The sequence below is a fragment of the Chamaea fasciata genome, unplaced genomic scaffold, assembly GCF_029207755.1.
Source record: "Chamaea fasciata isolate MVZ Bird 193981 ecotype frontalis unplaced genomic scaffold, bChaFas1.0.hap1 SCAF_4, whole genome shotgun sequence".
NCBI lineage: Eukaryota > Metazoa > Chordata > Aves > Passeriformes > Sylviidae > Chamaea > Chamaea fasciata.
The window spans coordinates 2,178,486-2,205,777 of NW_027094089.1; the positions used below are offsets into that span (position 1 = coordinate 2,178,486).

General features: G+C 40.7%; 1 protein-coding gene across 3 annotated transcripts in view; it reads right to left on the reverse strand.

Moving 5' to 3' along the window:
* Positions 1-27,292, reverse strand: part of KANK1 (KN motif and ankyrin repeat domains 1) — a 130,219-nt gene that overhangs the window by 63,711 nt on the left and 39,216 nt on the right. For 2 of the 3 annotated variants that reach the window (XM_066180709.1, XM_066180708.1), the window contains exon 3: positions 9,193-9,341. The exons of the other annotated variant lie outside the window; for it this stretch is intronic. The gene's annotated coding sequence lies outside the window, so the exon portion shown is untranslated. The remainder of the gene's footprint in view (positions 1-9,192; positions 9,342-27,292) is intronic. 3 annotated transcript variants of the gene reach the window in all.

Below are 27,292 nucleotides of genomic sequence, written 5' to 3' on the forward strand. Positions count from 1 at the left end.
TACATCCAGTATCAAAATGTGGCCAAGGTAATTAACAGAATGAAGGCTGTGTGCTGATGTTAGCCTGCAGTGAAGTTTCAAAAGCTGAAAACATGTAAACAGGCAAATTTTTCCTTAGGTAAACAGTTAATTTTCCATTCCCTACATCTAAAAGCCATCACATATCTTGTATATACATGCTTACACAAAAAGCATATTCCTTTGCCATTAGGCAATAGGGTAAATAACTGATTTAAGATATTAGATTGCAGAGTACTTAGAAATATTCTGTTTCCCTATTCATAAAAGCATTTCCTCTTTCAGGGAGGAAGGCTGCCATCAAGGTCAGAAGCTCTCTGCAATCATTTAAGCTGGGGAAACACCATGTTGAGAAGAACGTGGTGTGATTTTCAAAGACTACACGAGTACAGTAAACAAAAACTGCTTTGGTTTACCTCCACCAGAACGGAATTGGCAGTACAAAATACTTGCTTGTAAACCGGACACCAGTATTTCCAAAACAGTATATCTGCTTCACCTGAAATATGTGAAGTGGAAAGAGAAGAAACAGGCAAATGATGCTAAGCTTGCAGATGACAAACCTAAAGAAGTGAAATGAACACTATGTGAATTATTATTTCAAAAATATGATTTAAGAAGCAGACTGTATGTATGCAATGGAGTATAACAATTCAAATGCTTTAAATTTTGCTATGTATTAATTATTTTATAGCACATTCATTATTGGGGAAGAAATACAAACGCAAATGAAAATTATTTTGAGCTATCTGAGGACCATTTGTATACTTCTTACCTGGTGCCATCACACTGTAAACTAATTGCTATGAAAATAGAACCTTTCAAAGAAAATACTAGCTACTTCACACGTCAAAATGAAGTTCTTAAAGGGTGAAAACCAGCATTAGTTTCCTTATAAATGTAGCTAAATTCATCATATCGTAGCTCAGGCACATGACTCTTTGAGGGCACATAAACAAGCACTATCTTCATCAGCAACTGTCAAGTAAGGCACATTCTTTAAGGGCCAATTTTAAGAAAGCTAAATGGCACTTAAACAACAAAACTCCTGTGGAAACTTACTCAGTTCACACTGTCTTCACTCCCACCAGAATTTGGAAAGCAAAGGTTAAACATGGACATGTCTAAAATTTGGTCAAGCCTTACTGGGCAACATGTACCTCACAAACTGATGTGCCAAGTCACACCAACTTCCACACTGTGAACCATGCTTGCAGCTCAGAGTGAATAAAGAAGTGGATAGTTGCACATTTTATCCTTAAGTGAAGTCTTGTAGCTGCAGCATAGGATCTCAAACCTTGGCATGTATCTCTCTGTTTGCTTAACACAAACTAACTCTCAGTTGATTTTAAGAGAATTGTGGTGTTTGTTTATTGGTACATAAATCACACATCAACAGTTGCTTTAAAATAATAAATGGTAGCTATGACTGCTGCCAAAACTTGTGGTGGGTGGCTTTTTTTTCATTGTTGTTGTAAATAAATACATGGGAGGCTTAACATACTGTGAAGCAACATAACAAAATCAAGATCATTTTATCGTATTATAACTCAGATACCAGAATACATTATTGAAAAAGTATGATTGAAAGAGGAAGGGTTAACTTGGTGGTGGACACTGCAGCACAAAAAGTAGACTGCAGATTTTCAGTGGTACTCGTCCTTCATTTTCCTTAGGGAGCTCATTGCAGGACTTGCAGAAGCAGAAAAGGACTTTCAAAGCTTAATTGGAGAACTGCTGATAATCAAACTACAGCACAGGCTACCAGAGCTGCAAGATACGTGAACATCCCTCTCTGTGATCTAGTTTGCTCCCAGTCGCAGAAAAAGGAGTAGCATAAAGAACAGTTGAAACAAATTTCTTAGCATCACCGTTTAACAGCAAGGTTTCTCGGTCCATAACTAATGATATTTTTGTCTCAAGTAGGAGTTGGCCTCTCACACAAGAGCTATAGAGATGAATCAAGGTTCTCAAGGTGACTCCCACCATCGTCTCCCTATCAGCTCAGCAACACCCACAAATACCCTGCTCTTCATGGTGTTTACCTCTCTGCTGAGAGCCTGAGGCAGCTGGCCTTGCTGCAGGACAGGCACATAAACCCTGACTCCATGCATAAGGTGACCTACAGCTGCTCTGGTGGTGCTCCCTTTATTGCTGTGTATTTTGGAGCTGGGCAGTTTTTAGCTCATACGGAAATAAACACAGCTCTGTGTGTGTGTGACCACTCCATCTCCTCCCCTCCTGAAAGATTTTACATGCAGTTGCTATGCTCAAAAAAAAAAGCTGCAGAAACAAACATTCCCAAAAGTGCCAATTAGCAAGGCAATGTGGGAAGGCAAAACCTGAACAGGTATAATGTTTGGCGCCAGCAGCTCTTTGCTCAGAAACCAAAAAGCAGTAAAGGTGTAAAAAAAAAAAAAAAAAAAAAAAGACAGCTTTAAGAAATTCCACTTTCATTTTATTGACTTGGCAACAGTGAACAGTGGCAGAAGGAATGCAACTGTGGAGAGAACATTTTGTTCTTTCTCAGCAGCACACAGGTTTTTGAGGCAAGGTGGGACAGAACAGCAGGAATCACTCCCTTCACTCTCTAGACCTGTGAAGACACCAGCCAGCCCCTCCCATGAGACTAGTGTGTATTTACATTGCTGCAATAACAAAAAAGCACTCAAAGCAACAATGATGAAAACACACTTTAAAAAAAAAAGTTTAGGAATCGCTGCTACTCTATGCGTATGAATAGTATCTGTAAATGTAAATTTCATCTTATTAAAAAGTGTTGATAAATTCTGCAAGATAGAGTTGACTCATGATGGAGACAACTGCTGTCTAAAGAGGTGATTTATTTCTACCTGTGAACAACTTTAAAGGCATTAGTTCCAGAAAAATAACTATTGCAGACTGAGCTTTATAGTTCCTTGAAATGCAATGTTACTCCATTTGCCTGTTTCTGAAAGGAGGACAGAATAAAATTAGAGACAAAAGCAGCGCAAAGATACCTGGACAGTCCTTCAGAAACATTATTAGTTTCACCCATTCATCACACAGAGCAAAGTACTGTAGGACAGCATGTTCAGTGAGCCACTGCACTCACGCACATTTATTACTCATGAACAGATTCTTGAGCTCTTTTCCCTGCAGCACTGGTCCTGCCAATATGAACGGCTGCTGCTGAGGGAGCTGGGATTGTTCAGCCTAGAAAATAGGAGACTCAGATGTCACCTTATCACTGTCTACAACTCCCTGAAAGGTGGCTGTGCTCAGGTGGGGGTTGGTCTCTTTCTCCAGGCAGCAACTGACAGAATGAGAGGAGACAGTCTTTACATGTGCCAAGGGAAATACAGGTTGGATATCGGGAAAAAGTTTTTTATGGAAAGAGTGATAAAGTACTGAAATTGTCTGCTCAGGGAGGTGGTGGAGTCACCACCCCTGGATGTGTTTAAAGAAAGACTGGATGTGGCATTTGGTGCCATGGGTTAGTTGAGGTGTTAGGGCTGGGTTGGACTCAATGATCTTGAAGGTCTCTTCCAACCTACACATTCTGTGATTCTGCGAACAGTGCTCATCTTAACAAAATCCAGTTCGGCTACTGAACACCATCCTCTCTCCAAAAATGGGACACGCTCTCCACAATGCAACTGCAATCTTGTGTGGTATCACCAAGAGGCAGCTGCACAGCTTTATTCTATGTGTAAAGGAACTCAGAAAAAACTGACTCCAAAGAAAAATTGCACCTCAGAGTGAGATTTCAGAATACCAAGACAGATTATTTCAGAACAAAAGATGGTTTTCACAAGAACAGAAGTTACTCCAGTGTACCCTAATGGTGATCACATTTTCAACAAAAATTAGCTTTTTTCTTTTCAAACAAAGCTTCACAGTTCCAGAAAATGACTTCATTAGAAAGCTTACCATGTTGCCCTCCTCAGCATCCAAACAGTGATTAATGACAGTAAAAATTAACTCCTAATTCAAACCACATCACTTAAAACCTATTTGTGGGACACCATAAAGCAATTGTTTTTTTAAATTTTCAGCTTTGGTATCAAGGCATGTGGTTTCTGCTCCCAATCAGGTGGAACTTACACAGTTCATTCCCAAATTTGCAGAAATCGTCAGTGGGCATAGCAGTGCATACCTCTACAGAGCAACCACTATAAGGAGTAGTGGGGGGGAATAAACATCATGCTTCTTACCATCATCCCTCAGGGCCAGCTGTGTTTTGCACCAGCTCATAGTTACAGCATGGGTAGAAATTTGCATTAATGAAAAGTAGGAGGAATAAAAGATAAACATATCTCCCAGTGTTTTAATTATTTCATGTCAACTCTCTCACACCAACCTCTAATCCCAGATGAGATTATTTATTAACTTTATTTATTTATTTACTGTCTATTCTTTATGTCCTAATCAGTCCTGTTATTGATCTTTCCAGATCAGTTGATTAAATGACTGTTACTTATGTGTATTATGAAATCAATATGCATCACAATGACTTCTGGCATCCTGGTGCTAGTCTTAGCAAACCTTTGTCAGAAAACCTGAGAGTCTCTATACATAAGGTGTAAACAGAGAAAAACCTCTGCTCTTGGCAGGACTGTAGCTTCTGCCCCCATACTGCAGGTGCTGCCTAATATCCCCAACCAACACAATTCAAAGGAGAACAGGGTAGGGAGATATGTTGCAAGCCAAGGGATATGCTTGTTTTTGCCAGGAACATCTTCTATGTGAATATGGAGACTAATCTGCCAACAGCAACATTTAATGGAATAGCAAGGACCCCATCTGATTTTCAAAAGGCAGGAATCCACTAAAGCAGCTAGGCTAGTAATGTGCTAGGTGATCCTGCTGCACTTCAACACTCCTAAAAGCCTCTGAATTTCAACCCAAATGTCAAGATCTGTAAGCCTCCCAAAATGCAGGGAGTAAGTTTCACAGGAGATGGTGGCTGCTCCCACACAGCTTGTGGTCTGCACCCTGCCAGTCTGCAGTGCCTTGCCTTTGCTCCTGCAAGGTCTCACCACAGGGCCATTCAGAGAGTGAGAACAGCAGCAAAATCACCCACAAGGAGACACTGCCAATCTAGTAATTGAGCAACTTATTTTCCAGACCAGCCTGCAGCACTGGGACCTGCTGAAGGCAGCTTGCACACGCCCCAAACCAAAGCTTGGGCTGCCCCATCCTGCCCTCCAGCCCAGTCATTCCTTTTAGATTTATTCCAAGGGATACGTGGGGCTGATAAACTGAAAGCTAACAGCAAGCACAATGTATTATTATTCCCCCCTATTTTGCAGAATGTCAGAAGGTAATATTAACAATAGGCAAGCACAGGATGCACAAACACCCAACTTTCCCAGGCATCTGTGGTAAAAATGTGAAAGCAGTGACCCATACCAACTGATAAGCAGCTGTTTCAGTAAATTCACAGCAGAGTGGAGCCCAGGCTCAGAGCAGTTGCTGTGAGCTCCCACGAGAACCCTGTGGCTGACCTCATACGTATGGGTCTGTTTCTTGGTGTGAAACTCTGCTTTAATTGCCCAAAAAATGACTGAATGACTGAACTCCATTAAGTGAAACCAGAATTTTCAGACAAAATTTCTCCCAGATAGAGAAGTCGAAGTTGTAAACTCTGACTTTGCTACTCACTTCCTAAGATTGGTCAACCTCTCCGGCCAAAGCATTCAAAGTAACAACCCACCTTTTCAGCTGCAGATGCCTCTAGCATTTTGCAAGGTGTGACCATTTTTCATTAAGTAGTACAAGACTCATTACATATAATAAGAAGGTACATCTATTTTTTGCTCTACCTGGAAAATACAAGCTTTTCAGCACAGCTTAAACTATTGAGGGCAGAACTGGTGTAAAACCTGGTAGTAATATCAATCTTATTTACTGACAAATGGTAAATAATCAACAGATACAAGGACTACAAATCTCATTTGCCAGCTTACTATGTTTACTTCTTCAAGAGACTATATGTTCCTCTCAGTTCAAATTAATTCAAACAGTATGTAATCAAGAGAATTTTCTAAAACACTGCGCTGAGAGTACTGGGCAGAGTTTTCTTTGCAATAACCCAATTTTTTCCTTCCTATCAGTGAGACACAGCTGCACAAATCAAGCTTCCTTTTGTCCCTACTGAAGGCACAGACATTTAACAATTGTTCCTGTCAACAAATTCTTCTCTTACTCACAGAAATACACTTGACTTCAAGCACATTCAGCCCAGAGGTTACAGTATAATATAAACCAGCTTTACTCATTTTTCTGCAACTTTTATAATATAGCATGTAAGTATTTCCATTTAACTTTGGTAGACCACAGTCTTTTCACTGGCACCGATAGCTCACTTTTGAGGTCATTTGTAACTCCCAGCTGGAAGGAGGGGTTGAATTTTCTATTTGTTTGTTTGTTTAGTACTACAGTGTGAAATAAAAAGCAATAATTCTTAATAAGCACCCTTGGGGAAATGGTCATGCAAAAATATTCCCCTATACTGCATATATATACCAGTGCCTACCACTGCATATATATATGTGCCTGTACTGCACATATATATCAGTGCCAATAATGTCCTGGTAGAGGATATAATGAAAGAGAAACAAAACAGAAAGTTTGTGTATTTTTATTTTTGCTAAAAAAAGGAGAGGAGAAAAAGTAATACAAACCAGTTTTGTTATCCTTTTCAAATACAAGACAGGCAGAGAAAACAGAAAACAGATGGTTGATATGAGGTGAAAACTGAAGCATCTTTTTTTTTTTTTTTTTTTTAACTTAGACATGTGTAGTTTATGTACCAAACCAGCTGCATTCTCTTTACCCAGAATACCTTTCCTAAATTTTGCTCCAAAACTTGTCACCGCTTGTTCATTTCAGAAGGACAGCTGGACACTTATATATGTGTACACTAATCTGATCACATAATACGTTGTGGCACTAACCTCTTTATCTGTCTCAAAATGAGATAAGGCTAGAGATTGGGTTTTTTTTTTCTCTACTTATGCAAAATCCTAGACATTCAAAATAAATAGCACAGTATCTTCTCATTATGACAGCTGAATGAACTGTGCCCTTGTTTAAACTACAACATTAATTAGTTTAACAGCTAAGCAAAAAGTGACATTATTTAAATGGCTGGAAGTCCAATTTTATTAGTGGAATGAAGGATGGCAACTTTCAGCATGGCTGAAAGTTGTGAATTGTGGCAGAAGCACATTTAGGAGGGGAGCTAAAGCAGGGGTGAGAAACCAAGCAGGTACCAGCAGAAGCACAGAGCAGTACCAGATCTCTGCCCAGCAGCCTCCAGAACCATCAGAAAGGTTGGCTGAGGCTACAGGCACAAGCTCTGCTTCTTCAGCAAGAGCCTAATCTTTGTCTATGTTTCCAGCTATTTTGTACTTAGAAGAGGGCCCCTTTTCAACCACTAAGCTCCCCTGGAGCAGTAAGATAAAAAGTTTCATGTCCTAGCAGTAATTGTTGTACGCAGTCCTCTAGCTTTGCTACTCAGGCAAAGTGGAACAATTGCATAAGAAATTCCTTTTTAACATCTGGGCTCCTTCTTTGTCTCCCCACAGATATACTTTAAATCACTGTCTTTCAGGTCACAGCTGTGACAGAGCACCAGCATTTTGCAAATTTTCATTCAAGGCACTGAAACACAGACTAACCCTCAGCAGTGGTCCTTACACTCATTTGGAGAGGACAAGCAAGTGCCACTCAATTTGTTCTCCCTGCTTGAAAGAAATGTAATCTGCATCTGAGTATCTAATTGCCTACAGCACAGAGCAATTTCTGCCTAAGAAACTTTATATTAACAAGCTTAATAAACAATAGGCAAAAAAGCACTGGACAACAGAGAGTAATTACTCATTTCAATAGCATACATTTGTGGACAAACTATGAGTTGTATTCATAATAAGGAATAATGCAGTGTGTTAACTAGCAAACATCCTGTAAATACAAAAATTAGGCTTGTTAAGTTCAGCATTCTGACCATCTTATTTCTAGTTAACTGACATTAAGGATTAAAAGACTTTAAAATATTTTAAGTATATTTAATATAAAACATTTAAATATATTTAAAGCAATAAAATGTATTTCTATTTAATACATTGAGAAGATCAATTAAATAATTTTATTTTTCCCAAACCTGCTTGCTCTCTTCTCAGTATTTTTAAAAAAATAAGGTGCATTTTTATTTGAAACATTTAACATTACATGTGTGCAAGCAAAGATTTATTCCTACTGTTAATTGTCTGGAGGTTTTTAATGATTATTTTATCTTTTATACTTTTATCTCATAGATAGCACAAGCCATGGAAAGATGCTGTTAGTTTAGTGTAATAGTATCTAGGTATTGAATACCTCTTTGCAATAAAAAAGTTTCACAATTCTCCCCTAACAACATAATTAGCTTTACCTTAAAACCTTTCTGTAATCTGTCTCAAATCACAATTTCTTATTTGCATTATGTATGAAAGCTAAAGGATATACCACAAAACACTTGGTGAAAGTACACTTTTATCCATCTAAGACAAATTTTTGTGGAGGTGCCTGCCTGGTACTTTTTCTAATTATACCTAAGGGGTAAGTTGAGTAGAACCAGATAGCAATTTTTTAACCTATCTCAAAATGAAAGCAAGTGGATTTGCCACTGATTATCTGGACTTTCTTTCTAGGTGAAATCCCTTCTCTCTTTGGGTAAACAGGTCTTACTAAAGGGAAAAAGTGGGAACACAAACCCCACCATCTCAGTGACCCATGCCTTGGCATAAATGGCCTGGAATAGGGACCACTATTTTTCCCAGCATCCAGCAGGTTCATGACCATCTAGTCAGAGAACTTCGGATACCACTTCTCAGTCCAGGTCTGCCCTTCAATTTCTTTCAATGAAAAGTAGCACTACTGAATTTCAACATAGGTTTGCTGGTGTTCACCAGGATTTTACCCTCACACTGGCACTTGGCTATGGGACAAGCATCCTGATTTAACTAAATTTATCTACTGTGTTCAATATTTCACATGTATAGAAAGATGCTGTATTTTTCTTAAATATGGCCTAATTTTGATAATTTGATAAAGTTTTTTCAAGATATCTGCAACTTGATACACCTACCCATCCACTATTAACCCCTGACCACTAATGTGTCATCATACCCAATCATTTTAGCATACCTCTCAATATTTAGTAATTGTCCCTCTTCACTCAGCAGAATCGTCCTCAGGCTTGTGTCTGCAGGACAGGAGCAACACACCTTTAGAAGAGTGTAGATGAAGACTCAGCCCTGCAGGACCTCAGCTCTTCTGAGATGCAAGAGAAGAAACTAAAAGGAGAAAAATGCAATAATTTGCAACTCTGAAAACTGGCACCTCCTACACAAGCCCTTCAGACCTGGAATACACATTTTTCCCCAGTACAAATGTGTGGTGGACAAGCAACAAAAAGTGATTTTGCAATCACTAGAAAGGATTTTTTATGTTGAATAGTTTCTGTCATCAATCTTACGATTTTTCTAAATAAAACAAGATTCCCATTGAACTATCCACACTGCCATCTAGTGCAAGAAGGTGGGTTGCTGGGTTGTTTTTTTTTTTTTAAAGGATGAAACTGCTAGTTCTAAGGGAGCAGATTTTCAGCATGTTTCTCCCATACAAAGCAGTAAAAAGAAAAAAAAAAACCCTGCAAAACACTTCTCCTGTATTTTCAATGGCCTACAAAAAATATCTTCTACTTCATAACTGCAGACCATAATAGCCAAAGGTGTGAGATCAGCATTGCAAAAAAAGACTTGTTCACAGACCAGAATTAGAGTTTATTATTAAATCAGGTATTGGGAACAGAAGAGGTTTTTCTGTTCCCTTTTAATAAGCACATCAATTATACAGAAACCAGGGTGTGTCTGGGAACCTAATGAAATCCATCCAGCAACTGTCAGCCCACGGGTAAAACACACAGCCTCACCCCAAGAGGATGGCAGATGTTACAACAAAATTATTATTTGTGAGCTGCACTAATTGTTACACTACATCTGAGGCCAAAGCTCTGCTGGCTGTCACAGGTGTCAAAAAGCAAACTGCACAGGACAAGGGTTCCACAGTTCTCTGCTTCCTGCAATGGCTTGTGAGCCACTGCTGCCGAGGGCACAGAGGGACAGGTGTGAGCTGGGCAAGGCAGGGAGCAGGACCTTGGGTCCATTTCTGCCCATCCACCTGCAGGGGGGGCAAGGCAGGGACGTGGGACACAGCCCTGGTCACTTGTGTGACAGTTCTAGTTTCTTTTTTCCGCTGCCAAGGTCAGGATGAAGACACAGGAGATGTAGATTTTGAGTTTGCAACTTGGTTGTTTTTTATTTCTTATCCATTTAAAGTGTCATGAGGAATGAGCTCCAACAGGTAAGTTAGAAAAACGAGGTAAAATGGGGTGCTTCTAACTCTTTCTAAAGTTATTTAAATGATAATCCTCCAATAACGAGGTGACACCTACATTATTAATATTTCTGACCCAATAATGACCACCCAAGGCCAGCAATGCAGACCTTTTCCACCTAATTACAGAAATCCACTTAAATCCATGAAGAAGAAGGAAGAAGGTGAAGAAGAAGGACTCAGACAATGCCAAAAGCCCTCCATCATGATTCACACACATTACCATGTACTAAAATCTTAAATCTAAAATTTTCACCCTGTGAGATCACACGATACTATTCAAACTACACACCCACACCCCAGTGCTATCACTCAGTCTCAGGAGCCCGTTCCAAGGCCTCAAGTCAAATGTGGTGCTTGCCTGAGGGTCAGCACCTTTTAGCACAGAAAGCCTGAAATTTTCAGCCTCCAGGGTTCCAACAACTTGGTGCTCTACGCCCTGCCGGAGCAGGTCATGGTGGTATGCTGAGGAGTCTGCACTGGTTACTTAGACACCTTTGTGGTCAGCAAAATGAGCAAGGAAATCATATTGCCAACTAGGCAGGGGTCCGGCTGTTTCAGGCATCACTGTCTAGCCCTTCAAAAAGATGCATAGTGTCAAGTATGGGTTGGTTCCTGACCAAGGAGCTTTTGTGTCTCAACGATTAGCTCCCCCTTTAATATCCCCCCAGTGTGGGGGTCTTCCTCTGTCCAGGAGGGGAAGAGATGGAGCTCCTCCCAAGAGCTGGGGTCAAAACTTAGTGAATGCTCCAAGTTATCCACTGCAGGAGCCTGCTGCTTTCTCCACCACCTTATAAAGCTGATGAGGAAAATGATGAAACCCTCCTCTTGGATGATATGCCCAAGTTACATGACATTTATAGTCCATGATGCTTGCATTTCACTAGGGGCAAAGTGATGCCTTTGCAGGACCCTGAATGAATCTAGCTTTCAGTATTTTGAGTTTTTCTGCATGAAAAGCAAGAATGTTTGTGCACAAATTAATGCCCTCCTCTGTCTGGCATCAGAAAATAACTACCTGTAAGAGTGAAAAAAGTCCTTAGATCAGCAGCCTTCTCACTTGTGATTTTTTCTATGCACTGAATTAGTCACAAAAAAAATTATACCAGAAGATCTGGTGTCTAAATTAGCCTCCCTATGAATGTCTCTTGAGCAGGACAATAACACTGTTACACTGCTCAGTAACCCTGAGAGATCAGTGCTTTTCCTGCTATGAAAGAATGGCTTTCCTCAGAGCAAGCCTTCTGCATGAGTTCACTTCCCACCTTGCGATTGGAGATGTTGAGGGCAGTGACCCAGCGATGCTCACTCCCTCAACAGCAACACAGAAAGCAATGGAAAGTTCTTCCAATTTTGTTATAAAGAAATGAGTTCCGCCAGTTTACAAAAATCACAGAGGTGTCGAGTCTAAAGCTCCTTTAAAGAACAAATTCTTAGCTAACTTACTGGCACAGTCTGAAGGAGACTCTGTACTTTTATCAGATATTTGAGGGTTTCTCTGTTGTCTCTTAAAAATCATTGGAGAGGATCCCATGGAGCATGTAAGCATTTGTATACCATGGAAAGCAGCTGCTTTCTGTGCCACTTAGCTCACATGCACTGAACAGCTCAGAGAGGTAAGATCAGCAGTCAGTGGGCATGCCCCAGTCTGGCACCTTTCTTTCAAGTGGAATTACAAGGCTTTTTTGCTTGGTAATATCACAGAGTCTGCTCCCAGGGGCGTGGATTGTAGTGCAGAGAAAAGTAAGCCAGTCCATGGCACAGACAGCTGCCTGGTAAATCTTGTCACTCTTGCGACCAAAAAACTACAACTTGCTCTGTGTGGACAAGGCACCAGTCACTTCCATCTACCCTTCTACCGTCCTTCAGCAACAGAAAAGCTTTGTCTAAAACTGCATAGATCCATTACCTACAGCTGAGCCTTTATCCAAAAAACCACCCCAACCCTCACCTTTGTGAACTTAGCAAGAAGTATCGTAATGACCCAGTCTAAGACACCATGGTAACTAAGAGGACAGCAGTAGCTGTCCTGAAGGCAGACACCACTAGTTGTGCCAGCTGCAGAGGCCCTGGTGGTCATCTGTTAGTCTCTCTCAAAGTCACAGTGGTCAGCTGATACAATGAATTTAGGGGACTTTACCTGCATCTCTGCACCGGGGCCCAGCCTAGCCACAGCCCATCAGTGGCCACCAGGTCACAACCTGGAGGGACAGCACTTAGGTCACCAAGCACACTCCTCAGTGACACTTTATCCTGCAAACAAGTCCCACTGAAAAATTGATCAGTCATAAAGCTGTTGGGAAGGGAAACAGTCTTTTGGTTTGGGAGGGAGGAGGATTTGGCAACTCCTTGGCCAGCTCACCAGATTGGCAACTCAGGTCTAACCATCTGCAGAGCTGATGAGTGGTGATGATGCTGATGATATGGCAATTAAGAAATCAAACCTGAGCTGCAAGGAAGGAGAGGAATTTCACTGTCAGAGAGTTTCCTTCTCTCTCACACTAAAACAATGACTACCAAATGCTATGAAAAAAAACAAGCAAGTATTTGTTAAATATGTAAAATCCCTAATCTCTGCTATTGTATGTACAAGCAGAACAGGATCTCCTTGATTCCTACCCCCCTCCTCCTTATTCAGTGCTAGAAATACTCAAAATACTTCAAAATGGAAGACAAAAGAAATATATATAGAAGTTGCACAATCATATTTCTACAGTTTAGCAAGAAGCCTTTGACAGCATTAAGGAAAATCAAGTAGGTTCGTCACCCAGTGGGTGGTTGGGCAGTGGAAGAGGCTCCCCAGGGAAATGGCCACAGCACCAGGTCTGACAGAGTCCAAGAGGCATTTGGACAACACTCTCAGGCCACCACTCACATGGTGTGATTATTGGGGTGTCCTGTGCCTGGCAAGGAGTTGGACTCAATAATCCTTGTGGGTACCTTCCAATTCAGGATATTATTTTTTGATGTGAGAGAAAATAAGAAACTTCTATAATTAAAAAGACATTAAATATGTGGTTTTAAAATGATGAACAGATTAACAGGAAGCAAATGTTTCCCAAGTTTGTAAAAACTAAGGGATTTTTCTTTAAAAAGAAAAAATAAAAATGAGGTGCATTCACAAAACCCTAGTTCATGAAACTCCTTGCCACAGGATGTTATTGACTGTGCTAAAAGTCACCCATATTTTAAAACCCCAGATGGAAGAAAAATACAATGTATTTGTCCACCAAAGGCTATTGAAACAAATATTTGTGGCTTAAGAAAGTGCTGGACTACAAATTGCTAGCAATTAGTGGTATATTCTCAGAATATACCATGTGCCTACCCTGCTCCTATATTATATTCGCTGGGCACTTTTCTCTGGTCACTGTCAGGAGCAGACTGAACCCTGTGGACCTTGACCTGATCCAGCAGAGACACACCTGCATAAACAAAGCAGAATAAAAAGACAGAGGGAAAGCACCACTTCAGATCATTTCTTCTACTAGTGGTAGCCTTAACAGAAGTGGTGTAAGTGACCATGTAATTTTGAAGTATTCAGCCTTGTCCTTTTATGGACAAATGCATGCTTAACTCTGCAACTCTAGAAAGAGCTCAAGGATAGTGTAGCATACCTGCACTTCTGAAAGCATTCCAGACAGCTGGCTTCCTGCTTTCCATTTTTTCTTTTTTTTTTCTTTTTTTTTTTTTTTTATCAACACTTAGCATTTCTAAACAATTTGGAACAACATTGCAAAGAAGGCACAAGCTCTGCATCCCATCTCCAGACACATGCCAAAACTTATCCATAATTGCTAACTAAATTTCAAAGGCATGGAAATATTTTACTAGTTCTCCCATCAGGTTGTGCAAGTGTCCACAGACAGACCTTGTTTGTGGGGGTGTTTCATCTACCAATAGGGCATTTTACTAAAGAATAAAGGCCTCAGTAAGTAAAGTTTAGGCCTAACCTAAACTATGTATTTGAGAGAAGCGTGGCAAATCTACGGATTATCACAGACTAGGAAGTAAGGGATCTTTTCACTTCCACAGTAAGCTGTACTGAAAACTTGTTTTTCTGAGATGGAGAGGAAAATCTGCGCACCTTTCTAATTATCATGATTTATTTATATACCCACAATGTTATGAAAAACAGCGTTTGCAAAGGAGGCCATCCTGTTGAACAGAGAGCGAGAACATCCTTCAGGGCATACTCATGCAGATGTACACTGATATTACCTGATAGCTCAGTCCTAAAGCAGTCTGGCTCTTGAGAAAAACAGAGGTGCCTGCTGCCAAGCTGCTGAGGCTGCTCACCCTCCTCACAACTGTTACATAGACTCCTGGGAACTTCTGAAGGTTTCTTTGTTCATTCTTGGCTTTTCTTCACTCTAAGTTTCATATCTTGATGATTATTTCATGCAGCACCCTCTTCTCTGCTGAGCTGCCTGCTGCACGGCACCAGGATTTTCAGCAAGGGAAGGGCAGAGCCCTAAAGGAAAGCCAGGCCTCTGGAGCAGTTTTCTGCCCAGAATATACTAACACTTAAAAAGTAAAGCCTTTAACATTTTATTTTTTTTTTAAATGTTCACACAGCATGAACATGCATGAATTCCAAACTTGCATCACCTGCCATCTGCAGGCAGAGGGGAAGCAGACTTGTGCACATAGATTGCACGGTTCTCACTCAGGTATCAGTTGTGCCCTCTTCACAAATGCCATGGATGAATCTCTGGGTTACAGGAACTGCTCTTACTGTACAGACCTGTGAATTCTATCTCTGCTCACCTTTTTGACAGCTCACCCCTTGTGGTTTCTGTACTAAGAGACAAGGAGGCTAGCAGGAGACTGATTAATGAGTTGTCCAAACACTTAGACTAGCACTATTGCATATGATACAGAAGCCAATGCAGAATGATTTGTACAGTATTAACACTGTGCAGTATTATTAACACTTTTTTAAAAAAACAATCCAATGCAGACTAGATCAAGAACGATCCTATTTTTTCACATAGGTCAAAAACTGTCAGTCCTACAAAGCATCTGATAGCTAACAGATGAATTCATGTACAGTATCTTTCCAGGGGATCTGAAGACTCATTCAGCACAGTTTGGAAAGACTGACCAAGGACACTCCATCCTACAGAACATATATAGCCATGAGTTACGGAAAACCCTAAAGAGACAGAAGTAAGTGTGTGGATCACCCTGGGTGCTGGGTGGGTAACATCATGTAGAGATGATGCTTCTGAGTGTAACAGGATAAGCAAACAATTAGATGGGTGAGGGTCTTCAGAAAGAATGGGTGGTAATATATTTGAAATGGCTCTTAATGTCTCTCTCAACCTCAAGTTGCAAGTTTGTTACACAACTCAGACAGTTTGGCTCCTGAACTTTAGGGTAACAGACAAATGGGTCCACACAAAGTCTGATCCGGGACCCAGATAGCCTGAGCTTCTGAACCTGGGGGTAAAAGGACAGGTTCAAGGGGGCAAATGGGGTAGGTGGTTTGGGAAGGCTGTACCTTCCTAGTACCTCAGCCAATGGGGAAATGAAGAGGCAAATGTGCGGCCGGGAGTTTGGGATGAAAGGAGGCTGCACCCTCCAAAACCCCAAGAGAGAAATCCCACTGTATGCCCCTGTGGACTTTCCCCCTTTATTCAAATAAAGCTGCAGACTCCTCTGTCTCCTCCATGGGCACTGGTTTTCCATAGCATCGTTTTCTGCACACATGAAATAGGTCATAATCTGTTAATTTGGATTGAAATGTTATGCTGGGTGGGTAACATCATGTAGAGATGATGCTTCTGAGTGTAACAGCACAAGCAACGCCCCACTGCAGCCAAAGGAGGCCAGCAGGCCTATGGAGGGAGCAGTAACGGCTGCATTCAGAGACATGGCAAGTACTGCACAGTGATAAAAGCTCTTGTCAGGCTTCCAGACCTGTTCTGCAGGGAAGCACAGAAGGAGACTCCAGGATGACACAGGATTCCAAGTGACCACAAGCTGCTGCGCTCATTAGAGATGTACCTTTGCTTAGGGCACAGGAGGCACCAGGAATTGGGAGAGGTGTTGAAGTGCCATGATGGTGCCAGCTCTGCTGTCACACAGATGTGCTAGGGAGGGCTTTGTCTAACTCCTGGGATGGGATCCAGGCTGCTCAGGTGCTCCTGGACTGAGGGCAAATACTACAGCATACCTCTGACTTCCTTCTAGTTCAAGGCTCTAAGTCCCAGTCGCCCATAAATAATGCCAAGGTCCACCCACTCCCCTCTTCCCCCTAGAAAGAACATTTGTGGCAACATTGATATGGATGACATAGAATCCCCTGGGAACTGTCTCACTATATATCACTGCCTTTAATGATTTCATTGTGAAGTGAACCATGCTTCGGAAACCTTAAAGCCAAGTTTCAACACTTGTGATTATTTTGGAACCAAGTTGTGCTTTTATGCATAAATATCAGGAGACAGTAGAAAGACTGACAGAATTCATCAAGAAGCTAATATATACACATGAAAACAGTGCTTAAATGCAACTTTTAACCTTCTCATTACTCAAAATTTGGACATGCAAATACGTATGCAAAAATTAATAAAAGAAAAAAAACCAACAAACCAATATGGAGATTTCTCTCATATCTGTTCTTGCTGTCATCTAAAACCTACAACAGCTCTGCCAAAATAATTATCTTTATTAAGGACAGAGTCTGTAGAAAACACAGAAGAAAGCAGGAGTTTCAATCACCCAAGCACATTAGAGCTGCCAAACTGTCTTTCCTGTTTAGACAGTTTAGGCTAATTTTCCCATGATCCACGTGTGCCTAAAGTCTTCGGTTTCTTTCCTAGGTTAAATGCATCTGGTGACAGGCTTGTAATGGAGATTTATGAAAATGCTTTCAAGCGTGAAGTACTGCACTGTTAGTATTAACACAAAATTCTCTTAACGAAAGAACATTCCACCAGTGGAACAGTTGTTCATTACTAACCTGCAATGACTGAAGCCATACAGCAAACTCTTACTATACTTCCGTATATCCTTTGTAGAGCATCAAACAAGGACAGAGTACCCAAGCAGTCTTGCAGAAATTAAGCCATTTTGACAATGCTCCCTATAACGTCCTCGTGTGTGTACTGTCACAGAAGACACATGGGGAATCATGCATACCAGATCTGATATAAACTGTGTATGTTGGCTGAAATAAAAACACCAGTTAAATTTATCTGCATACTGTCTCTTGGTAAGGCACCAAACTCCACAATAAATAACATTATTCCTTGTAGCTTGTCTGTACTTTGCCACTGATATGTGATTCTTAGCATCTCAGGTTTTTTAAATCTTATCTCCACCCTTACAGAAACCCAAGCCAGCAGCCCTACTTTCCTTCAGAAAGCTATTTGACACAAGTGGACCAAAAGGAAAAAAAGGGCCCCATTTCCTCCACAACCTCGCCTTCAAAACGTGACGTCTGTGCATTGGCATGTGAGCTGCTAGGAAAACCACCACCTCTGCTCCCTAGACAAGGCAGGGAGCAGAGCAGGCAGCAAGGCATCATCCCCTTGCAGACAGTCAGCAGCAGTCTGTAACTCCAGAGTCCTGCACACACCTCATCTCACCTCGCTGGCTGTGGAAAGGAGAAGTCTTTCCAGCCCTTTCCAGTCTTCTAGTCACTCTGCCTGAATCTGGTGGCCCCCTGGGTGCCTTTCATCTGCTAATCAGGTAGATGAACCTTCAGATCTGCCACCCCTCCTCTGCCTTGTGCCTACTCTTTAAGACGACAGCAAGGAGCCAACAGGAAATTTGTGCTCTGTCTGTCCCCCACTGTCCCCCCCCAAAGTCTGTTTGTCCTGCTTGCAGTTCAGGGTCAAGGCAAGTCAATGCTTCCAAGGCTTCTCCCTGCGCTTGCACAGATATCCAAACCGTGGAGGGGTCTGGAAGATGAAGAAATAAAGTCCGTGGCTGTGCTGTATTGCTGCAGCCTCAGGAAGCAGAGGACTGTCACATACAGGCATTATTTTACCTGCCTTCTCTCACAAATCTTCAAAGCAATACCCTGTGGCAGTACCCACAGTGCTGTGACAGGCAGTTTCATCAATGTCCCCTTTGCATGGAGAACAGCACACAAAAATCACTCTAGCCATCAGGCATAAACCATGTATCTGTCCCTGTGGTAATTCTGACATTTTTGAACTGCAATTCTTATTTTCCAGGATTAATTGCCCAAAGAATGAAATGGGGCAGATTAGCCCACTAAGTGGTTCTTCCAGCAAGTCCACACATTCGTAGGTGTGAGTATCACCTGCTCCCTCATTTTTACACCAGATTTTAGTTTAAAGAACAAACAAGAAGGCAGCAACAGAATATTGCAGCAGGCTTGCTCTGCTTGAGAGGGAGTCATAAAGAGCTTTTGTTACCTTTTCAGTTTCTAATGAAAAGGATATTTTTCATAATGAAACTGCATAATCATTTTGCAGTACCTCGTAACAGACAATAATGTTTCCTCCCTCTTATCTCACTTGTAGAGCCTGCTACACAGAACATTTTACAACAACAGAAGTAAGCAGCCAGGGCAGTATTTGCAGACCTATTCAGGGTACCAAAACTCACCAGCTTCTGAGAAGGTCAGAATTTATGGCCTCTTGATTGGTTCTAATTGCCTGACAGGACACAAACACAGCTAATGCCTTTAAAATTAGCCTGTATGTAATTGAAAATGTATTTTCCATAACCGAGAGCCACCTAATGGACACTGCCTGCCACATCTGCCCCGAGTGCAATTCCAAGAAATCATCTTTATAGAGAACACACAGGATAGCACTCTGCTCCTAAAGAGCTGTTACTGGGTTCGTGACTTTGGGAACAGTTACACCTCAAAATCCCCTGAATTCCACAACAATGTACCATTTTGAAAAACAGACTCACACAGACTAAGTGACAAAGGCACACCAATAGTTTCCTGCAAAGAAGTTGATTTTGTTCCTAAATATACACTTTTTATATGCAGTGTGTTAGATCACTTGCAAAATCTCTTGCTTGTGTTAGATCACTAGATCTCTTGCTTCCCAAAACAAGAGGGAAATCAATCAGAATATGGATATATTCATGGCTGTCAGTATCGCAGATAGAGATGCCTGAAAAGCCTGTGCAGATATTCTAAATTTTCCTGATCACACAGAAGGAAAGAAGATCACAGGTGCCCAAGATTATCAGTAGTTTGGTGAATAACAGCTCTTATTGGTTATAGTAAATGAACAAGAGACTGTACCCATGATCTCTGACATGCCTGAAAGCCATTTCTGTAAGAGATTATTTTTATGGACTGAAGCATTAACAGCTACTGTCTCCTGAAATGAAACTGAGAATTTTACATTTCACTCTTCATTGCTTAAGAATCAAACGGACTTTTGCAATTGCACACTGAAACCCAGCACTCAATATGTCCCTGGATTCCTCTGTGTGAAGAAAAAAAATCCTAACACTGGGCATCAAAACAGAAAACAATTAAGGTAAATTAGCACTGTCATGATGTTCTGTCCTGTTCATTACCCCGGTTCTCCCTACAAATCTTGCTCAATTGATTAATTTCACTAATATGGTAGAAATCTTTCTTTTGTCAGGTTAGTTTTCTGAGCAGCATGCTGAATTAGCATTGCTCACTTTCCAAACTGTGCATTTATCTTGCTCTCCCTGTCTTTCCAGGGCAGAACTGTCCTACCTTGAATCAAACTAGGAAACCTCTCCAGCTAAAGAACCTGCTGGAAGACAGTCTGCAGTATGCAGAACTCACACACATACATTCTTTTTCCATTTTCACTAAAGAAAAATCTTTTCTAGTATTCCTGTCCTCCTGTGACATCTGTCCAGCCCAATTTGTGCCTTCCAAAACCACTATACTACAATACAATACAAATACAAACTACAATACAAATATGTACTTCCTGCACTCAATAAAGAGTGATACCTACTCAGTCCAGAAATATTATTCTAAAACATATGCTAAATATTTGCAGGGGAAAGCAAGGCCACTCTGGTTTTTAAGTCCAGTGCTGAGGTTTAAGTCCAGTAACTATGAGGTTGTCAGTAGGGGAGGATATACAACTGCTAGGTCTCATTGAAAAGCTCAAGAACACAAACAGCCTTGCAAGAACTGTGATCACTGACCATCTGCTGAGGTCACTCACCCCCCTTATTTATTGAAAAGCTCACAACCAGGGCTGTTCTCCAAGATCAGTGCTGCCCTGTCTCTGCAGCACACAGGGCTGAAGAAGCTCAGCAAACCTCAGCATAACAATGCAGGAGGACAACTCCAAACATTAACAATTTTGGGAAAAATCTACTAAATGCCAGAAGATTGCCCAAAGTCTGCATCTCTTCCTTTCCTGCATGTGTTTTGTGGTGCAAGGTACTAAGAGGGAGAGAACATTAGTACAGGGAGTTCCCTGGACTTATTTATTCCACTTCACACCACTGCTTCTCAGTGGGAACACTGGCAAAATAACATGCTGCAGCAATATTAATGATAAAATACAATTATTAAATCAGAATGCTGTTCTAAAGCACTCAGTGGAGAAAACACAAAGAAGACAGATTATAGAGTATACAGGGAAAACAAAAGAAAAATATTACAGAACACAAAAAAATTCTTTTACTTTCCCTTTTCTCTCATGGTAAGGGAGGACCCATCTGCAGCAAAACAACAAATAAAGTCTTCTGCAAAGTTCTTGTGTTCTTACTGAAGCTTGTTTTGCTTTTCCAGTAATTCATTCCTTTAGTGCCACCATAGTATTTTTTGAGGTTTACAAACAAAAACACCTGTAGGCCATACAGATTAACTGAATATCAACACATTTCCAACTATAAACTAGTTTTAACCACATCATTACTAAACAGAAACTCTCACAACTTATGTTTGGGAGTACAAACTAGTGACAAAACTGAACAGCTTTCATAATTTTAAACACCTTTTTTCTTTTTTTCTATTCTTCCCTGGCCTGATGAGAGACAGTTGTTCCTTTTTTCCTTGAGGAGTCATCTTAGTCACTAATAAAAATTCATACAAAGGACAGTATCACCTCTGTTTTGACACACTTTACATTTCTTTAAAAACCCAAAAACTTACAATGTACTCCATCTACCTCAGTAGAATATCAATCCAGGCTTATCTGAAAATTGTTCTACCAAGTAAAAGGCAGGGAAAATCCCCGCAAAAGGAACCTTTATCAGGAACTAGGAGCAAGGCTAGCAGTCATTTCTGAGACACAGAATGATACTTTTACCTCTGGGAACTATTTCTGACTGTGGTTTTTCAACATTAAAAAAAAAACAATAGAAAGGGAGATAAGCATGTGATAGGAAATATGTGTGCCACATCTTTACAAACAATTAGAAGGTCTTCAGAAAGAATGGGCGGTAATATCTTTGATATGGCTCTTAATGTCTCTCTCAACCTCAAGTTGCAAGTTTGTTACACAACTCAGACAGTCTGGCTCCTGAACTTTAGGGTAACAGACAAATGGGTCCACACAAAGTCTGATCCGGGACCCAGATAGCCTGAGCTTCTGAACCTGGGGGTAAAAGGACAGGTTCAAGGGGGCAAATGGGGTAGGTGGTTTGGGAAGGCTGTACCTTCCTAGTACCTCAGCCAATGGGGAAATGAAGAGGGAAATGTGCGGCCGGGAGTTTGGGATGAAAGGAGGCTGCACCCTCCAAAACCCCAAGAGAGAAATCCCACTGTATGCCCCTGTGGACTTTCTCCCTTTATTCAAATAAAGCTGCAGACTCCTCTGTCTCCTCCATGGGCACTGGTTTTCCATAGCATCGTTTTCTGCACACATGAAATAGGTCATAATCTGTTAATTTGGATTGAAATGCTGTGAAGGATGTTAACTTTCAGACCCTCCATCTCTTTCTTCTTGGCCTCCTTACAGCCTAGTTCTGAGATATTTTGTGTGTTTAGTCTTCCATCTCAAGTAATGCACATATCCAAGTTTCCCAGCAGACTGGTTTCCCACTATGATCCATACACCATTACCAGCTTTACACTGCATCAAAAGACTTTCCAAGTGGAACTGTATTTGGGCTTGTGGTCCTCTCTTAAGTCCTATTATTTCCTACACATCCTTCCTATCCCCTTCTTCCAGACTCTCACATGGTCCCACTGTGTGCTCCTATCTGCATTATTAATCCTTCTGCAAGAAGGGCACATGCATTTGGAGACCAAGGCTCAGGGTAGAATTCTCTGGGTAACAACTGCTGTGGTCAGCTCATATCTGACTTAAACGAATCATCTGTTCATCACTCTCAGCCTTTTCAGAAGTGCCCAACCCAACAACAGAAAATTCTGTAGTACTGTGTTAGGCAACTCTTAATCACCTACACAAGAGGAAGCATGAAAGTCAACCTCTGAAGCTCTTTACAATTGAAATAATTGCTTTCCGAATCTGGGATTAGAGCTTTTGTTGCTCAATGCATTTGCAGTCTAGAAATTTAAAAAGTTGCTCATCTCTAAAGCTCATGTAGAAATCTTTACATAATTTACATCAAAAAGCAAGTGTTCAAAAAACATTTGTTCAAAAAAGACTGTAAAGGCAGCTAGTACCACAGCTAATGCTGAGCTAGCATGAGCTAAAGTAGATGACTCTTCTTCTGAGGACCAAACCTAATACAGAAGAGGTGGTCGTGGCTGCAGAGTGAATCATCTTCTCTCTCAACTCCTTCAGACCAGTTCACTGCCAGTGTACACTCCTGGTTTTTTAAGGCACATTTGCCTTCAAAATTCCTTGAACTTCTGAGCTGTTTTTTTCCTAGGCATCTAAAAGAAAATCTGTTTCCAATACAGTTCGAACAATTACTCATTGGCAACTGATAGATGATAAATTGTTTCAGACACCTCACAAAGGACACGATGCCCGAGCAGCCCCCCTTCTTTTTAACACAAAGAAAAATCGGTTTGTGTTGTACAAAAGGAGATATCCATTTTAAATATATTACTGATTCTTACTTCTACGCATTTTCAATTAAAAGAGAAGCCCAGCTAAGCATCCTCGACCAAGGCACACTAGTGCATTTAAACCTGTGACTACCTGCTTAGTCTGCTCTCAGTCACGACTGAAAGGAATGTTACAGGTGAAATACACAGCCCAAAGTTAAATGAATACAGACACATAAAATAATGAGATGCATACTTCTGTAAAGTTACATTAACCAAGCCAAACTCCTCCCTGAATTGAACAGCCATCAATTATTGACTTTGAAAGGCAGTCACCTGGATTCTCTGTCTCTTTAAGACATCGTTATTCTTTCTGAAATATGCCTTATTTTAATTATTGTTTTTAAAGCAGAAGGAGCTAGAATTTGAAGCAGAATGAAGGGAGCCATTAACCTAAAGTGATATGACAGCAAGACAAGTTTAGGGTGGTAGCATTTCTCACAAATGAGGTGTAACCTAAAAAAAAAACACCTTCCTCTTTCCTACAGTTTCTAATTTGGCCAGAACAAGCCATAATCGATCCTTCAGTGAGGACAGACCTAAAATAAGATCTCTTGCTACTCTGTTGAATTTGGCACAGGAACTCTTTTGCCCTTTGGGAATCATGGACACATTCCAGCAATGGAATGGAAAACATATTTTTCACCAACCCTTTTTAAGTTATGCTAAGTTTAAAATTTGGTTCAGAAAAATCAATGCAACATTACTTGTCAGGTTTACTTATCAGGGATTTAAGGTTTTTGATGAATATTTCAACATAGTAACTATTAGTCTTTAAAAAAACCTCAGTGACAATTTTTTCTTTTACATCCCAGGGACTGCCAACTACATCCAGCTAAAATAACTCCTAAGTGCCTGTACCCAGATTTGTCTTGCATGTTGATGACATTGTTAGCGCGTGAAACTTCATTCTGATCTTTGGGAAGCAACAATGTGTATCTTTACCTTCCACCCTTCTTTATAATGGAAGATAATTTATAGTTGCTGTTGTACCTCTGCTGAGGCTGCTGTGGAGGCAAGGCAACAAAAAATGCCAAAACATTCAAGGCCAAGGCAAGGAAAACAGAAGAACATGGAATAAAACCTGAAATAACTTGTGACTTCACTCCAAAGTAAACCACAGGATCCTTAAAGTGGTACATACCTCAAAACTTTTTGGGGGGAATATTCCTTGGATATAAGACACATTAAGCCTGGTCATTCATGGTGTACCTTTAAAAGGGAGTTCTTCAGCCTATTCTGTATCTTGAAACCTCACATGCCAGCATTACCCTTGCTACAGGCACCCTACAGAAAGATTTCAGGAGTGCAGTTTGTCTAGCACAAAACAAATAAAACAACAGAAACAAAACTGCATTTTTATACCTCAGTTTTCCAGGTGCACAAGAATAACCCAGGTTAAACCAGAAGGAGGAAGGGTAAGGAACCTTGAAGTACAGTTCAGGATCACGCTGGATCCAAATCTTATTCACTCAATTTTCTATCTTTTGGCAAATTTCAGCACTAAAAAAACAGATCATGTTTCAGGTACTTTAAGCTTGCAGTGAGGCAACACATAACTGCTCATTCAATTATTTTGTAATTAACCAGAGGTGCAATCATTTTCCCAAGCAACATAACTCAGTTTTTCCCTACCTAGCAATTCTCCTGCCATATCTAACCGTGTTTTGTTTATACTGCATCCAGCTTAGATGTGTTTGCTTTGATGTACGCTGGGAAAATCTGTGCTGCCATCCCCTAGCACCTCATTAAGAGTAGCACAAAAGAGAGGAGGGAAGGGGAACAGGAGGAAAACGTGAGAGCAACCTGCAGCTCTGTGTTCTGTACACGTTGCAGAGGAGTAACATGCCTTGACCACCACATTGCATGGAAACTGCATGAACGTTGCCAGTCAACGTGGTTGTTGGGAGAAGAAGGGTTAAAAAGTGCTCTGCATTTTGCAATGAAGGTCTCATCAAGTTCACTGTGGAAAGATCATTAACAGAGTCTTCTAGAAGGACAAAACATGATTAGTTATCGGGGTTACAGACATTAGACAAGGACATAGTTCTACTTAAAGCATGTTTTGCAGAGAATTCATTACTTTTGCAGCTGAAAGTTCTCTGCAAATTCAGTAAGAATCAGTTTCAGCCAGTGCAGAACCTCTGAGAGCAGGTAACCATGATGTTGACACAGTAATTTGACAGAATCAGGGGTAATTCAGTGTATTCCCCATCACTTTTTCAAATTATTGGAGGACAATATAGTGTAACAACAAAAAGGAGAAAATATTTTGTCCACAATGATGTCTCTGTGATTCACAGAACAAGTGTGCACTGCAGCCTGGCTGGTTAAGGTAATGGCACCTGTGTTAGAACCAACATAGGTTTTGTACTAAAAATCAAACCTGGAAGAGGTCCCTGAAGTTTGTCCCACCCAAACAAGCTTAATACTTTTTTTTTTTACTTTTTTTTTTTTTGTATCAAGAGAAGGAAAAGCAGTTTTCTTTCCCCTATAGTACGGCATACTGCAACTTGTCAGAGATAAAGCACTTGGCGTTACTCCTGGGTGGGGATGGATGCAGCAACACGTGTTTTACTCTCCTGCCTTATGCTTTTAAAAATAAAATATTTTAGGCAGGGCCTTCCAAAAATAATCAACGGATTTCCACCCCGCCCCTCCAATTCCTATAATGGAAAGGAAAAAAAATTAAAATTCTCTTTCAATGCATTTGAAAAGGAATGGGAAATACCATCTTAAAAGTTAGAGAAGGTTTTCCGATAACTTCTCTTCACAATTCACCTGCCTCTCTTTTCCCCTACCACTTTTTCATACTGACTGCTAGGAAAAGTCTCTGGTTTCCCTTAGAAAAACTAAGCTTTTTATATTTTATTTACTTGCTTTTTAACGAATTACTTTCAGGTCTTTTTGCATCATGCCATTCTTGCAACATCTGTAGCTGTCCCTGTATTTTGAGCATGGGCTGCAGAGATCAGTCATGTGAAGCTGATCTTTTACCACCTCATCCATCCCACCTTCCTCCACAGTGACCCTCCCAAGGGGCAAGAATTTTGGATGGCAGCAAGCATCACTCAGGTCACCTGCACAGTACATTTCTAATCTAGGTAACTTTCCAAAAGTCACTCAACCTTTCTGGACCAAGGCATATTTTGTTAGCATGAAGAAAATAAAGTCAAATTGCATTAAAGCTCTTTTGTGTTTGTCAGACTGCTGATTGACTTCCAGGGGGGTAAATAAGAGGTCTGAAAAACACCATCCATGCACTGCCTGAAGAGTGTGCAGATGTGGAGGAGAATCCAACCCCATTGTACTCTGGAGTATTTCCTCATCTTACAGTTTTTCATTACAGCAGCTTCTAACAGTGCCAGTGAAAGATGCTCTTTCAAAAGACAACAGGAACAAAGGATTTTCAAAACTGTATTTCACTCCCAAAGTATACTTGTTTCCAGAAGAAATTACACACACACACACTCATACTACCAAACTATCTAAACAGAATTGTAGTAACATGGCTGAAGCCTGCCCTTCTCTAAAAATATACAGCTGCACAGTTGCTCCAAAACCAAAATCACAGGCAAGTCAATATCCACTGTTTGTATTTCCTGTAGGATCAAACAAAAGGTATCCTCTTCAATCAGCACAGAATTTTTAGATTACTGTGTAATATCTGAATTGTCTAAGTATTTAAACTATAGCAACATTTGCCACTTTGACTTAACAAGTGAATTACCACAGATCTACCAGATGACCTATGGAAAAAATCTCCTGTGCCTCTTCCATGACAGCTTTCTAAGCAAACCACAAAATTAATGACGTTGAATATCAAAATAACCTTCTTCAAGAGATGAAGCTTTCATTTAACTATTCACAGCCTTAAGA